Source organism: Coffea arabica, chromosome 2e (genome assembly GCF_036785885.1).
Source record: "Coffea arabica cultivar ET-39 chromosome 2e, Coffea Arabica ET-39 HiFi, whole genome shotgun sequence".
NCBI classification, from domain to species: Eukaryota; Viridiplantae; Streptophyta; class Magnoliopsida; order Gentianales; family Rubiaceae; genus Coffea; species Coffea arabica.
The window spans coordinates 68339369-68351691 of record NC_092313.1 but is presented as its reverse complement, the minus strand read 5'-3'; positions in this window follow the sequence as shown (position 1 = coordinate 68351691).

The window sequence follows — 12323 nt, the reverse complement described above, 5'->3', positions numbered from 1 at the left end:
ACACCTTGTACAGATGATGTTACACCATGTACAAATGGTGTTACACCTTCCGGAGCGGTTGTTCTGACAACCGCTCCAGCCCCGCGTCCTACTCTAAAAGCATTGGATCCGTGGCACATCGTTAATCATGTCAAATGCTTTTAGATACAGATTCACTGCAATCGTGCAAAAAGGGTTTGCCAGTAAATGACCAAAATCGGACGCGGGGCTGGAGCGGTTGTTCTGACAACCGCTTCGGAAGGTGTAACACCATTTGTACATGGTGTAACATCATCTGTATAAGGTGTAACAATGAAACAACGGCAAGTAACAATAGAACAATATTTTTGTGGATCCCACACGGCGTGAAAATCAAGTTACAAGACGTGATTTGAGCCGCACAAATTTTTGAGACCTCATCCAGGCCGTGAACTGCCTGGGACGGTTGTCTCTGACAACCGCCCAGGCCCCTCGTCCACCAAAATCAAATATAGCAGACAAAATACGCTATGGGCATTGGAATTCCAAATTTTGATAGTGACAGAGAAGTCTGTCTGAAGGGTGGATTTTTGAAAAGTTGAAACACAGAAATGACTCTTTAGACGTATTGGATGCTTTTGCAATCATACGAACGTCATCAGGTTGACATCAGCAATTTTTTTCATATGATCTCATATTCTCATAAAATGTTTGATAGGAGAAGGACAGGGTATCATTTGCTATGGTAATTTCTTTTGATACAAGTCAACAATCAATTACAAAAGATTCCATTTCTTTAAAGACAATATAAGTCTGGTCGTTGTATTGTATTGTACCAAAAAACACAAGACAAGAGTTTGATCATTATTTATGGTTACCTTTGCAAGATAAAGCCATTGATGATTATAAAAGTTTGGTCACATGAATGAAACCTGCCCAATTGCGTGTACATAAAGCAACATGATATATATTTTGAGTGGAAAAGACTATCAGAAAATTCAGACAAGTTGTGCTTCAAACAAGAACTGGTATCGAAAGAATTGCAATAGAAATTTCGTTCGAGTTGTTGTTTATTTGCTTCAATTATAAAGCTAAATTTATTATTAAGATATTATGCTATTATTAATATATGAATATCTTGTCACCGAAATCCTTAATATCTTGTAATTATAAGTCCATTACTTGGGTTATATATTTCGTGTGGTGATATTGTCAGAGTAGAAAATTTCTTGCCAAAGTAATGATTTTTGACACAATATTAACATTAGATTAAATCTCATATACACTAACAGTATATACACTATTACGGTTGGATATACGACACATATGCAAAATTTGAGTTTCACATTCAAATTCGAATTATGCATTATGTATCTAATGGTGAAAATATATACAAAAATTTGCAACCATCATTTGCTATTTGCACTAACAAAAATTTGCAACTAGTCATTTGGAAAAATATTTAAATGTAGAAATGTAATAACCGTGATTATGTGTATTTCAGTTAAATATAATTTAGTTATACTAACGAGTGGTCACTGAGTATTTGTTAGAAAAATCTTTTTTTTATTGTTTATTTACACCCAAAAATTGGATATAAATTATGCCATCAATTTGTTAATTGGCTCCATCTTCTTGTTATTAAGAATGTGTATCTAATAAGACTTAGAGGTACTTTGCCAGGTTAGTACTGGCCTCTTCTCGAGCTTCTAAAAGTCATCCTTTTCCAGCTTAGTAATTTTCTTTTGCATATATTCGTCCCCCCTGTACTCATATTTCTGTCACATTCATCAAACCCTACCAAATATTAAACAGTTGGTATTTACGAGAAGACCCCATTGTCCACGTTACATTTACAAGTCAAGTATCATGTTCTGCTTCTACTTTTCTTCCTTTCCCATTCATATTGTACTCCAAGAGGAGTGTGGAGGCCACAAGCCAAATGCATCGAAAAGCATAAATAAGACCAGCACTCGGTTTCGGGCAATTAGATGGGAAAACAAAGTTGATATATGTGGGGCCGCGAGTCAGCAGTCAAGTCAAAGTTGTTTAATGAGATACGTGGAGAAGACGGTAATGTGATTAATGAGATAACGCCATTTGGAAATTGGCTTTCTCTTTCTCGTTCCTCTGTATATTTTAGGGTGGGGCTTGTAGGGTTTGAAGAAGTGGATAATGGGATATGTTCCTTGCAGTTTCGAAGCTGGTAGCTAGCCCTGCAGAAGTCAGATGTTGGTTGTTCGATGTTTGAATTGGTTCGTGAAATTATTGGCCATAGTTCTGCAATGGCGTTGAAGACATTGCATGCTTGCCTGGTCTTGGTCTTGGTCTTGTTGTTGAACAACCAATTGCTTCTTCATCCTAATATATAATTAGAAGAATATGATTACTAGTTCTAATACTACTAAAAGACTAATTTAATGACCAATTCCGTAATTGGTTGGAGTTTTCAAGGAATCTCGATGGAAGACGTTTGCCTAGACTCGGGTTTAATAAACTAATTTTGTTAAAAAAATTCTATACTAAACGACATATGATGGAAGATGTTTGGCAAGATATTGATTTTATGTAAGGGATCAATAGTAGATAGCATCTAATTAAGTTAGATACCTAGATAGAACTAACCAAGGATTAACTGGGGTACGCTACATGTATACAGATAATAGTTTGAAAATGTTGTTATGTTGGACATCAAAATTAGGCATGTAAATAGGATTGAACACAAGAAATAGCTTCTATACTGTAGACATGTGGACTATGCTTACAAGAATTTGAATTTGGTGGGTAGACCTTACCTAAGTTGAGCAGATAGCATTCTAGCATTAATATTTAATGGTGTAGTAGATATGTAGTAGAAGATTTTGATTTTAGTTGGTGAACCATATCTATTTTGAGGGTATGGTATTAGTATTGTGGACTACCTAAGGTTTTTATTGACATTCACTTAATATTTTTTGGTAACATCTATTCTTTTTTCTTTTTTTTTACGAAATGATATGGTAACATCTATTCTATCTTGCAAAATTTGACTTCAAGCCTGGGATTCCAGCTTCAAATCCCTAATGTGTAATTCGGACCTCAATATTAATTTCTAGCCTTGTGGAGCTCTTTTTAAGCTTGTTAGTACCAGGTAGAAGCGAATTAGGATGATGAAATTTTTGTGAGTTAGCAAGTCATGTAAGAGAAGTTTGATGTGGTAAAAGTCTTGTGCAGTGTCGTGAAGGTAAGGATACAAATTTTCATGATGATTCATTCTGTTGAATTGAGTTTGGAGTTAGACAAATGTTAGACAAAAGTAGCGTCCAAATCGAGATCACAACACCTCAATTCATTTTTGACTTCTTGTGTTTAAAAAAAGAGACTAAATTTAAGAGAAATATAATTATTTCCCACAACAACTTAATTTAGGACCTGAAGTTAAAGGGCTAACTACTAATCTGAGGATTTGCCTCTTCTCTAATGGATGCTCTCTCCATTTCCTGCAGCCGATATCTAAAAGCACGATACATATTTTCATTTATTAATATAGGTTAGAATTAGTCAAATTTAAAATGATCATATCCCTTTCTAATAAATGAAAACACATATTTTCATTTAAATGTGCATTATGAAGAATGAAGAGAAAATCCATTGGAGACGACCCAAATTCCTAATCTCACCAATGTATGTGGTTACACTCGTTGGTGACTTCCACGTTGGACGCGTTTGCTTTTGCATCATTTCACAATTTGACAAAGGAGTTTTGGGAAAGTTTTTTTTTTCTTTTCTAAGTTTAATTGGAGAAGAAAACACATGTTTGAAATTTTGACTGCCTTTGCGATCTCATGGACGTCACAGGGTTAACATCAGCAGTGATTCTTGTTCTTGTATTCTCAAAATCTCGTAATATTCATGTACATTGCTTTTGACTTATGGGGGTTAACAAATCAGAAAGTCAATTACAAATTTTAACTTTAATTAGTGTTGATTGCTTTTGACTTGTTCATTCTATAAAACCGGCATGATCACATGAGCCCAGTCGTTTATTGTACCCCAAAAACGTTTAAAAAAAAGAGACGGCAGAGTTTGGTCATTATCTATTATTAACTTTCCATGATAAAAGAGAGAATATGAAAGTTGCTCATAAAACCTGTCAAACCACCAATAGAGCTACACGCATAACATATACATGCGTCATTTTCATCGGAACGTTATTCATGTATTGTGATTTGACAAGACAAACAGAAAATTCAGACAAGTCGTGCTTCAGACAGGAAGTGATTCCAAAAGCATTGTTGTGGAAATTTCGTTCAAGTTGTTGTTTATTTTCTCAAGTGACGATGATCACTTTGCAATCCCATTTGGATCGCTATTTTTAGGAGTCTGTAAAAAATATGTTTGGATTACATATTGTTTTCATCTTATTTACACACACTAACTTATTTGCATCATCAATACATTTTTCAAACATCTTTTTATTTAATATACATCACATCAAAAAATGTTACGATATTTTTTCATAAAATTATCTCAAATAATTTACTATCCAATGCGATGATTTTTTCATATGGAAGAAAGATGTGCATGAAGCTAACTTTAGTATAAGGACACCATGCAAACAAAACCATCCTAGCTGTTTTTGGGAGTGTTTTTGAAAAATTTTACTGTAGCAGAGTTTTTAGATTATATTTTGAGATATTTTCAAAAAATATTTTGGGATATTTAAGAGTAGAAGAGTTTCTAGAATATATTTTGAGATATTTTTAAAAATTTTAAAAAAATTTAAACTAATTTTTAGATTACCTTTTAAAGTACTTTTTAAAAGTTTTTATTGTATTTCAAAAACTAGTTTTTTAAAAACACTCCCATCCAAACAGAATGGCAACATCGAATTTGGAAAAACTGGCCTATATATGCCCAAATTTTGAAAACGTCATTGAGTTCACGTCATATCTTCAGTGGTCTTAATGTTATCCATTGCTGAATAACGCGAGTATATGACCAGTAAACATCGGAAATTCCATGGTGTTGTCTCTCAAACCAGTCAACTACAAGTCTAAAGATGTCCAAACCAAAAGTTTTGCGAACCAGATAAAGGGTTCATGAGTTATAGATAGTTTTTTTTTTTTCTTTTGCAGGAAACTTGGTGGCTTATGATAAAATTAAGAGGTGGTATTTTGTTCCTTTTTGTTTTTCGTTTTGTAAGCTAGACATGGTTGTTTTATTTAAATTTGCAACTAACAAAGAAAGTCTTGATGCTGGATATATAGAATACAATATGTGCAATATAGTATGGTTCAACAACGGAATGGAGCTTGTATTGACTTCGTGGAGGTAAATTTATCCACTTTTTCGTAGCCTAACAAATGCGATCAATTTATTTAATTCTTATTATGATTAATGTTTTTCAGTAACACTCATTGTACTACTACTAGCCTCTTATCAAGCTTCTGTAATTCGTACTTTTCCTCCCTCAATTCTTAAATTTAATGTCGGTTGATCATGACTTAGATATGTGCATTTATTTGTTTTTCTAAGGTGTCATATGCAGATCTTCATCTCCCTATACTAGTATGTGGATCAGCAAACAATACTTAACAGTAAACTTTTCATATTTAGGATAAGACCCACTATTTACATTACAATTCAAGTACCATAGATGGAAAACTTATTTGAAATTGTGCTTCTACTTTTATTCCTTACCAGTTCATATTCTAACCCATGAGTGTGGAGAGGACAACACAAATGCATCTAAAAGTATGCTATGAGTACTACTTCAAGGTTTTCCAAACGTTAGAAAAATGTAAGACACAAAAAATGTTGACTAGGGAGCTGGAAATCTTTGCATTTTTGGGGATTTATATATATATATAACTCCGATATTTTAGACTATACTTAGAAAACTTTGAATTTAGTGAATGGACGTTGTGTATTTTAAGTGGACCGCAGCCATGGTGCCGTAGGGTACTTCAATTTGTTTCTGATTTTTGTGTAAAGAACTAAAATAATTGTTTTTCCCAAGAATCTTGGACCTGAAGTTAAAGGCTAACAACTACGCTAACCAATGTAAGCCAAAAATACAGCATTTCTATGTACCCTTTACTACGATAATGAACACTATACAACAAAATCAAGTGTAACAAAAATTCTAATTCCAAATAATCTAAAATTTGAACCTAAAACCCAAGGTTTGAAAGATATTCGAAAGAACGACTTAGGGTCTGTTTGATAATATAAAAAAGTGTTAAAACTGAAACTTTTCAGACATTCAGATGTTTTTAGTGTTTGATAAATGAAAATCCATCAACTGAACTTGTTAAGAAGTGCTGAACTTGTGTGTATTATTTTTAGCACAAGAATCCTAACTGAATGCTTAATTCTGATAATAATCAATAAAATTACTTTAACTATTTTATCTTATTTACCAAATCTACCATTATTTGTTAATTGTATTCAAAATTCTTATCTAATTAAACAACTTGATATTTTCTATCTAACGATTTTCTATTTCTCTTTTCTCCCTTTTTAATGACTTTCACTTCTTCTCCATACTCCTCATATAATATATTTCATTTTTTATATTAATTTGATTTAAAAATAAATATTGTTATTTTCATACCTAACAATTTTAAGCTAATTAAATTGTAGGTTCTATTTCTTTTTTGACTGAAAAGATATAAGGACAAAATTGTCAAATTAAACTTATTAAACATTCAGTTATAAATATTTATCAAATAGTATAAATAGATTTAACATTAAAATTCAAACAGTCATATATTTCTTTTCAGTGCTTAAAATTCAGCAAATTAATTGTTTCAGTATTCAGATTTTAGAATTCAAACTTCAGAATTCAGATTCAGTTTTATCAAACGGAACCTTATTCTTCTCAAGTGTCTTGTTATTTGTCCCTGCAACAGTTATGCATGGAACAGTTATTGGAAGAGTTGCACTCCTAGGCTTCTAAAATTTTGTTTTAATTTTACCTGAATATTTCTACCTTTAGATGTCATTTGAATGCTATAGTCGTACTGTAATCTAGTCTTATTTCTCTCCTACATTAACACAAGTACTGGTAAAAAAACTAAAAATAAACCCCCTATTTAGCAAATGAGTTTTTTAGGTGTTTGTCTAAAATTTTAATGAAACTTACTAGAAAATAATTTCTCTCCTACATCCCAGGCTTTTCTAATACATGTAGTTTTTGTTGAAAATAATTTCTAGAAAGCCTTGTCTTTTAGTAATTGGTTATCATCGTTGGTGACTTCCATATTGGTAGCTAGCTTCTGCTTTCACGTACCTTATTATATTAGTATTGCCATTAGTTTTCCAAAGCTTGTATTACTTCTATTAATTAAGTTGAAAAGTACTTTTATGTTTGTCTACTCACCTTTTAAATTCTTTTTAGCCGGCTAATGGCGGAGTATAATTACTTACTTAAAAGTATAGTAGCTGCGGTACATAGTTAATCATGTCATAAATCCGTAGATGCATGGTATCGTCCGAAAAGGATTTGCAAGTTAATGACCAAAATTGAATATAGCAGGTAAATTACGCTATTTGCACCGGAATTCCAAATTTAAGTAGCCACATAGAAGTCTGAGTTTGGTCTTTTTCTAAGTTTAATTGGAGAAGAAAACAATTTTGGAAAGTGGCATTACACATGCATCATTTTCTCCAGAACGTGTTATTCGTATATTCTGAGTAGAAAAAGACCAGCAGAGAAGTCTGGCTAGCAGTGCTTCAAACAAGCAATCGGTGTAACGAAATTTCCTTTCAATTGTTGTTTATTTGCTTGGGTGACAATTGTCACTTTATATGTTTTAGCTTTCCATATGGAAGAAAGATGTGCATGAAGCTAACTTTATTATAACGGGACTAAGTAAACAAAACCTCCTCAGTTTTGATTTTTATGAGTGGATCACTATGCACATGGTGTCTTGTTGGGGTGGTGGCTCTTGCTTTGGGGTTTCTTAACTTTTGCTTGTGAGGTACTAGTAGTTGCGCCAACACAAGTCGATTTAGTTGGCAAGAATGAGTCACTTGCTCACAGAAAATTATGTATTTGGATTTTTCTATCGACGTGAGAATTGTATTAATGGGCGATTTATAAGAATCTTTGTAAGTTACATATGATTCTGAAATTATACATTGACTCGTGGTGATGATCGGAGCCAAAAGCATCCAAATTATTTCTTACCATAAAAAAGTGCTGGTAGTGGCAGATCTATTCATTCGACAATGGGGAAGTATGTACCTTCACGTAAAAATGCTGGTACTAGTAGTGGCAGATCTATTTTTAGGCATAGAATTTTTAAAAGATCTCACTAATTTATCAATGTGGTCTCACTAATTTTATTTGTGTAACTACTTGATATTATTCACTATTTGTTTAATTATTGACAGTAATGTTTATCAAACCAGAGAACTTTGACCCTGTTTGGCAAGTGAGTTCTTCGGGTCTTTATCTAAAATTTTACTGTAACTTACTGTAAAAGTTTTTTAAAATTTTTTTTGAAGTGTATAAATTTTTGAATATTTTGAAATATATAGTTTAAAAATTTTGAAATTTTTTTTTAAATTACTGTAATTAAAATTTTTAAAAGACTTGTAACAGATAAACTTGATAAAAAATTCAAGTGCCAAGCAGGCCTTTATTTTTAATTATACATCCACTGAAACCTTTTCTCCCATAACTCCGCCACTGTTTCTTGATAAGAATAAGAACGATACTGCTGTCCCCGCGTCCCGTCAAAGGAGTTACTATCACATTTGTAGGGTCAAATTCCGGTTGGAAAAGTGTCAGTCAAAGTCTTAAGTCAATGCATATCGCATTGGCACATAGAATTTGGAAAAAATTGGGCAAAGCCTTTGCCCAATGGAAGAAACGTCACTGGCTTGGCGTCATGTGTTCGATGTTAATCTTATCCAAACCCTATCCATTGCTGTTTAATGTGAACACATGACCCGAAAACATCAGAAAATTCTAGGGTGAAACCAGTCAACTCCAAGTCTAACGACGTTCGAACCACATTTCCTGCAATTGCAATAACCAGGCTATGAGCACATAGAGATTTTCGATGTCATTTTTTGATGGCAATTTAATCTCACTTTTATATTTATGTCAAGTATCATGTTTATTTAATTTTTCATGTGCTCTTTAATTTTTTAATAAATCGAATTAGTTTGGTTCAACTCAAGTTTTCTTTACTTTTATATGATAAATGGAATTGGCATTGAATTTAGTATTAGATAGTGATATCGAGAATTCGAACTGAGCTATGCGAGTTGTGAAGCCAAATGCTAATGCCACAGATAAACGGTTCATGAGTTATAGTGAGTTTGTTTGGATAAGAATTTACTTGAATGATTTATTTGAAATAATTACTGTAGCACTTTTTGTGGTGTGATATATGTCAGATAAAAAGTGATTGGGAAGATAAAAAGATGATTGGGATTTGTGAAGCAAATTATTTTTTTTTTCAAATCATTTCAATCCTTTTTTTCAAAGGAAACTTGATGGCTTATGACGAAATTGGATGTGGTTTTGTTATTAGTAATTGAAGAAAACTAAATATAGATACTATGTGTAATATAATGTAGTACAAAAAATAGATGATCTTACATTGACTTTGTGATGGTAAAATTCAGCTAGTATATATCGGTTTTTCGTAGCCTAATTAGTAATTACCAATAAACAGAAATGCAAAGTAGTCAATAATTCAATATGTAATCGATTAAGTCACAAGAATTTCACCACTCCTGTAATCAATTAGGTTGCAAGAATTATCTTAATTACCCTCTTAAATCAACATGTATCACCTAACTCATGTGAGTACTCTTATTTTGATCACAAGATGACCGTTAATCTATACTAGAATGCTTATAGATTGTGAGAAAATATCTACTAATAGTTGCATCACATGATATTGTGCAGAAAAACTCATCTACTATGATATTGTTCCTAGATTTTTTGTAGACATAAAGATTAGGGAAAGCATGGGTATGGTCTTGGACCCAAAAATAGGGTCTATAAATGCGATCAATTTATTTAATTCTTATAAGTATTAATGTTTTTTCAATAAGACTGTTAGCTGCTCAGTGTACCCGGCCTCTTATCAAGCTTCTAAAATTCATAATTCTTTCCCTTGGTAGTTTTCTTAAATTAAAAAAAAAAACTTAGTTTAAAAGGTGATATGCATATCTTCATCCCTCTATGCTTGTATTTGGATTAGCAAACAACACTTAGTATTAAACTTTTCATATTTATTATGAGCCCCAGTATTTACGTAACAATTCAAGTATTATCAATAGATATTTTCTTCGAAAGTGGGTTTCTACTTTTATTCTTTACCATGCATATTGTATTCCAAGTGTGTGGAGACCAGAAGACAAATGCATCTAAAATTATGCATAAAAGAGTACAACTTTAAAAAGTTTTCAAATGCAAGAAATGTATGAATCAGCTCAATGTCTGTGCCTCAGAAACATACTCGGTTCTTCCAGACAATACAATAGCGGAAAAAAAATTTAGATGGCAAGTCAAAGTTGTTTAGGATTGAATGGGTTTGCCTCCAATTACTATTATGGGTTAGGGCATACCTTATTCGAAACTATAGATCGCTTAAAGAAGTTCTTACAGATCGTCCACTAATACAGTCCTTACATCGACAGTGAAATGCGAATACACGATCTATTGTTGGAAAGTGTTTTGTTCTTACCAATTGAACCAACTTACGTTGGTAAGTGTTTAGGAGTTATTGGACAAGGGTAGAGACCATTGTCTTATATACGTAATTTTGACACAACCCATGTGAGCAGTAATTAAAAATTACATCCCTATAACAAAATTATTCAAGTTTTTTACTGTCAATTAGAACCTGTTTAAAAGATTGTGCACCGCATTCTAGAATTCTAGACTTGATTGCACTGGCAATTATTATACCTCTCTTCCAAAGTTATGTGGAGTTTATGGTGGGCAATTACCCTGCGGGCTCGTGTAAGGAAAAGCGCCTTTTGATTTCTCTTCTTATTCCTTTGCATTTTATTCTTCTGCGCGCGGGGTTTGAATTTTGAAGAAGTGGATAACCCAGATTGTATCCACCACAGATGGTGGGAATGTTTGTTGGAATATTAAACCTGATAGTGATAGCTATATAGAAGTCAGGTCTTGGTTGGTTCGATATGTTACTAAAACATAGTTTGGAAATGTTGGCTATATTTTACAATTTCGTAGACACTTTAGTCACTAATGGGCGAAGGATATTACGAATTCTAGTTCTACAAGTAATAACTCACGTGACTTGCATGTGAAATTTTTTTTTAAGGTATAAAATTTTTAATATATTAAATTTTTGTGCCAAACTTTGATTATGGGCATAATATAAACTAAAAAACTATATAACGAACAAAATTAAGTAATTGGTAATTGTAAAAAATGTTTATTGTGTACAAAGCAATTAAAAGTTTATTGTGCATTCTACAATTATAAAAACTCTGAAGATGAAAAATTATCATAATTAAATTAAGTTGTTGGTATAATAGTGACTAAGAAGCCATATAATAAACAAAATTAAGCAATTGTTGGTTGTAGAAAATGTTTATTATATACAAAATAATTAAAAGTTTATTGAACTTTGAAGATGGAAGATTATCATATTTAAACTAAGTTATTGCATATTTTACTTGGGTTGTGACAATAAGAAGAGAAGATTTTCTATGTTGTGTCAAACCAGTGCAAAAAACAAAACCTAGGCAAAATACATACTAAAACATTATGATTTGGATATAACAAATTTTTATCAATTTCAATAGTTGTAATCCTTTTCTATTATATTTTTTTTATAATTATTAAATTTTTTTTGAAGTTTTCTTAGACAATATGACATAATATGGTGAATTTCATCATCAATTTAACCTTTTGTTTTCTCATTAATTGTTTGTAACCTTTTATCTTCTTATTAATTGTGATTTTCTTCTAAATCAATATGTATATAAAATACAGTTAGCTTTAATTATCACACACACGAATATAATAATTAGAGATAATTTTAACACATACAATAATTGGATATGAAGAAAATGACTGGTGAATATAGTTGTAAGTGAGCAATTTTTAATTTTAATTACCAACATTTACAAATTTTTATCAATTTCAGTCATTGTAAATCTTTTCTGTTATATTTTTATAATTATTGATAATTTTTTTGAAGTTTTATTAATCAATATGATATAACATAGTGAATTTAATCATCAATTTAACATTTTAGTTTGATCATTAATTGTTTATAACTTTTTGTCTTCTTATTAATTGTGATTTTCTTCTAAACCAATATGTGTATAAAATATGGTTAGCTTTAATTACCATGCAAAAGAATATAATAATTGAA